Below are 5,537 nucleotides of genomic sequence, written 5' to 3'. Positions count from 1 at the left end.
CCTGTAGGAAACGCGCTGCATTTTTCTGGCAATGGATGATTCAGAGCTGTAGCCGGTTTCTGGCCTCAGGAGTCAGAACGGATGTGGTCGCAGTGGTGAAAAGGTTCTCGGTGCGCAGAGAATGGCCATTCTGTTGTGAAAGGATCTCCAACGTTCATTTCTGCCTCCGCCGCGATTTCTGCGGAATCAACAACTTGGTGACACATGTGAATCTCCTACATATCTGATGCGCATCTCGGTCAGGAACCAACCCTGTTCTACGCCCAGAGCGATCCACTCTGCAAGTGAATGAGCATGAACCCTCCAGGAGACTCATTTATTGCGCCGGGCGGTTTCCTTGACGTTGCAAAGGGTTGGACGAAGACGACGATTATCAAGCTCCCTAACGAAGTGCATCTGATAATTCGTACACCAAAGGAACAAAATCCGGATGCTTTGGCGTGCACGAAGGCGAGCCTTTAATTAAAAAAAAAATACTGTGTGTCGTGCAAGTGTCAAGTGCGTCATATGCTCCGAGCGGCAAAAACACAGATGCTACAGGTATGTATGCATCTAAGCGAAATAGGCATGATGAAAAGTACCTACTGGAGTTTTCACCCAGGCTGTAGCGCACCAGTGATAGCTGCAATGAGGATTTCTTCGGTGCGTGATTGCTTCAGTTGCACCGGGGCCTGAAGGCGATGTATTTTGTCCCTTCTTATCTTTATGTGCGAAAGGGCTAGGTAGCTTAGATATCACAGGCGGCTGTGTGCGCTAGGCCGTAATATTTAGCATGTTTTATCGTGACTGCCACCTCACTAACAAGAAAAAAAAATACGGCGTTTTAATGCACTGCCGTTCGCGAGCCTCATGACCAGCTCAACCACTCGGCTCGCGAACGGCGGTGCATCACAACAAACGTCCAATTTTTTTTTTTTAGTTAGACGGCAGTCGCGATAAAACATGCTAAATATTACGGTCTAGAGCACACAGCCACCTGTGATATCTGCGCTACCCGGCCCCTTCGCACATAAAGAAAACAAACGACAAAATACATCGCCATCAGACGCGCCGAACAAGTGCTCATTGCGGCTATCACTGGTGGGTTACAGGCTTGGTGCAAACTCCGGTAGATACTTTTCATCATGCACATTTCATTTAGATGCATACATACCTGTAACGAAGTGTTTTTCGCACAGTCGAGAGCACGCAGTCGGCTGCCAAGGTCGCCCATTCACGTCTTGACGCTTGGTTGCCCTAATCCAAGCTTCACGCCGTTGCAGGTCGCGGCTCGCCGAAGGAAACCTAACAAAACGCGTCTTGCATCCCGGCACGCCTCGAGAGTGGCAGCCGTAAGCGGCACAGGTGGTTGGCATCGTTTTACCGAGGCTGTGAACGTACCGCGCCTCCAGCCCCCGTGCGTTGGCTATGAGTGCGGCGACGAGAAGCGCCGTCGACGCCTCTCAATGTGTTTTCATCAGTCGCCGCTGGGGCTTCGCGCATGCGCAGAAAACTCGCGCAAAAGGCGGATTCGCATTTGTCAGCCTCCGGGATCCCTAGTGCGTCACGTGATTTGTAGTTGCGAGCCTCGGCCGTTTGGCTGTGGTGGCGATACCTGTATTTCTGTTATTCTTCTTTACTACCTTATAACGGCTCTGTTTTCAGTAAGAGTGTTCTTTTTGTAATCAGGAACTGGCATTCTAGCGATGCAAACCCACTTCCTTTCTCTCTTTAGTGTCCCTTTAATATACATGGGTGATCGATATTGGGTGCCGTAGTGGAGGGCTAAGGAGTACGTACATTAATATACATGGATGATCGATATTACGTGATATCGATCACCCATGTATATTAATGTACGTACTCCTTAGCCCTCCACTACGGCACCCCTTTCTCTCCGCTTTCGCTCCCACCTTCCTCCCTTCCCTTGAGGCGCGGGTCAGGTGTCCACAAAACATTTGTGACATATGCTGCGCCTTCCCTTTCCTGTGAACCAATTATTATACTTTAAGAAATTTTATAAAAACAGACACGGTGCAAAAAAGAACCGCTATGCGGCACCAACCTCTCCTTTATTGTTCATGTAAATAAAAAAAAATCTGCACTTCCTCCCCCCCATTTTCGCTACCTAACTTTATTATACTTTCTGTAATCAATAACCAAAGTTGTCGAACACAACAGAGAACATAAACGTACCACTCCACTCTTTCGTTATTAATTATTTCCTATGCCCCGGAAAAAAAAAGAATTGGCAGCAAAATCAATTGCAGATATCTTCTTTCCAGTCAGCGGGCAACAATATATCAAATTTTAAAATCAATTTATACGGTCGGCCGACCATCCTTTATTTGATCTTACATGGAATCGCCCTACAGCATCCTAGGAACCTTCAAATTGTGCTGCAATGCATGACACGCACGTGTACATGGTAATAAAAAGAAATGCGAGTAAGGCGCGCTTCGGGCTCAGCTGTTTCAATTTCTTGCGTCATTTTTACATTTGGGTTGCAGCAAAAGCATTCTACGATTGTCCGCAATGCAATAAATCACGACACTAGCGTGCTTTTATTATCAACTGGAAAAAAGAACGGCGAGAAGAAATTTAAACATCGGAGTGCGCGAACGTAACTGTTTCTTTCGTTTTTTTTTTCCGGTGCGACAGCACCTGAAACTTTGCACATGTTGGCAGCTGTGAAGGCGCGCATGGTCGTCTTGTACTCCTTTGGATGCTTTTTACACGCCGGTCACAGGAGTGCTTTCAGGAAATATTTTATTACTCGTGTTTGTCGTAAACGACAAAGCTGCATATATCAGTTAAGCAATCATTCATGCTGCCCGGAGTCGAATTGTAACCCAGCAAATTGGCATAAATATAAAAGTACATACCTTCAACCAAAAAAAAAAAAAGTTTCAAGCCGGCCAGAAATATAAAGGTACATACCTTCAACCAAAAAAAAAAATGTTTCAAGCCGGCAAACGCCTCTATGTGTCAAAATCAAGCGCCCGTCCCAGGCGCGCCCATAGAAACGCAAGCGAAACAAGCGACGAGATAGGCCCCCATAGTGTTCCTGTATATGTTCCTGTATAGCATATACAGGAACACTAGGCCCCCAGTACCGGTGCTGCCCCTGGCGGCCGCGTCATGCGTAAAAGTCACACTAAGCGGCCGCTCCTCGCGGCGCCGTCGGAGCACCTCTCTTTCTTCCACCGTGCTATTACCGAGCAAGAGTGCCTCGCCGTTGTTTGGTCAGTTCAAAAATTTCGACCTTATTTGTATGGCCGCCACTTCACCATTGTCACAGACCATCACGCACACTGTTGGCTGTCATCGCTGAAGAACTTATCGGGTCGACTGGGTCGCTGGGTACTACGTCTTCAAGAATACACCTTCACCATCACTTATAAATCTGGGCGAAAACACCTCGACGCTGACGCCCTCTCTCGCTGCCCATTGATATATACCTACTGACGCGGCCCCACATACGGTCTCCTCTCCCTCCTGCCATCCGAGTCAGCCTTCTGCTAGCCACCTGAATGTTGCACCCATCGCTATAGGATCCACTCGAGAACAGTGCTGATTTCTCGTCCCTGCAGCTGACTGACCCTTACTGCCGCACAATCATCGCTCGCCTCCGTGGAGAATCAGTTGTCCCAAACAGTCGCTTGCGCCGTCAGCTTCGTCGGTTCCGATTTCACCATGGAACACTTTACCGCGACGTTTATCACCCTGCGGGTCAACGCTGGGTACCTGTTGCCCCTCGCTCCCTTCGTTGTAAAATTATGGAGGCTTACCACGACGACCCCACTGCTGGACATTTTGGCCACTTTAAAACTTACGACCGTATCAAGAGCCGCTACTTCTGGCCTGAGCTTTCTGCCAGCGTCGCCAAATACATTTCATCGTGTCCGTCTTGCCAGCATCGCAAGCGTTCAACATCCCCTCCTGCTGGCCTACTGCAACCTCTACCCTGCCCATCTGTGCCTTTTGACACGGTCGCCATTGACTTGTTTGGTCCTGTCCCTTTGATGTCAGACGGCAACCGTTTTGTTGTCACTGCCATCGACCATCTAACGCGGTACGCTGAAACCGCACCTCTTCGCTCCGGTGCCGCCTCTGAAGTCGCCGATTTTTTCCTGCGTGTGATAGTTTTGCGTCATGGGGCTCCTCGTATTCTCATTAGCGACCGTGGAAAGACATTTCTTTCTCAAGTCCTTGAGGAAGTACTTCGCGCAGCCAACGCCGTCCATAAGACTTCTTCAGCTACGACCCTCAGATCAACGGACTCATCGAGCGGTTTCATTGCACTTTGTCCGACATGATATCCATGTATATCGCTCCTGATCACCGGAACTGGGACAACGTTTTACCTTTCGTCACCTACGCCTACAATTCCGCTGTTCCGCGCACTACTGGTTATAGCCCTTTCTTTTTAGTTTATGGCCGTCAACCATCGACAGTATTCGACACTACTTTCTTCTCTGCTCCCTCTACGTCTGAATCTCTGAGCGAAGAGTTTGCCACTCGTATGGCCCAGTGTCGCCAACTTGTCCGTTTGAACACTGAAGATGCTCAACAAGAACGCAAAGCCCTGTATGGTCAACGCCATCGAACTCCCTCCTTTTACCCCGGTGATGAAGTTCTCCTGTGGACACCAATCCGCATTCCTGGCCTGTGTAAGAAGTTCCTCCATCGTTACATTGGCCCTTATACAGTACTCCAACAAACGTCTACGGTGAACTGTCGTGTTATTCCCTCGCACACCGTCGCAGATCGACGTCGTCGCTCCGAAGAGATCGTCCACGTCTCGTGCATGAAGCCTTATGCCCGTCGTCCCTCATCCCTGTAATCAGCGACAAGGGTGGCCGCTCTCTCGTCGGGGGGATTTGTGTGAGCGCAGCGCGTGAACTTTCACCTCTTTCATCTGTATAGATCATCATCATCATCATCATCGCTGACTGCTGCTCGGAGCGTCGCGCGCTGTATGTCAGCTGGTTCTGAAAAAGAACAGACGTTTGTGCAAGTGCTGTCCCACAATTTCTACCAATATAGGAGGCTCGCCTACTCAGGTACGCAGACCTGAGTAGGGGGTCGGGGGTCCCCTAAAAGCACGCGAGAATATAGGGAGTTTTAGAATAGGGGGACCCAAGGCTTGGGGCCCCCAAGGAAATAGCGTGCGGTGGCGCAACGTGCTAGCCGAGCGGCGAGTTTTAGAATAGGGGTTTTCCCGACGCAGCGGAGCCGGGCTTGCGTTCGTCGATTGCAGCGCCACAACGGTAAACCAAGAAAAAGCATTTAAATATATAAGAGCCAACAACGCTATTTTGTTAATCAAATAGTGCTATTATTGCACAAAAATATATTAAAACGACCAGTTATACAAACTGTTTTTGTCATACAAGACGAAATCGGCCAATTGTCAATCCAGGCCGAGGCCGGGAAAACTCATTTGAACCTTCCGCGCTTTCCGCCGTCTGGTCCCCATGGTATAGTGCTCTAGAATATTGGGCAGTGTGACGACCGCGCGCCAAATGCATGGGAGCGGGGGGCCGCTTTTGCGA

The sequence above is a fragment of the Amblyomma maculatum genome, chromosome 1 (genome assembly GCF_055883805.1).
Source record: "Amblyomma maculatum isolate TAMU_Amacu chromosome 1, ASM5588380v1, whole genome shotgun sequence".
In the NCBI taxonomy this organism is placed as follows: domain Eukaryota; kingdom Metazoa; phylum Arthropoda; class Arachnida; order Ixodida; family Ixodidae; genus Amblyomma; species Amblyomma maculatum.
The sequence above is the reverse complement of the archived record's forward strand: the minus strand, read 5'-3'. Positions refer to the sequence as shown.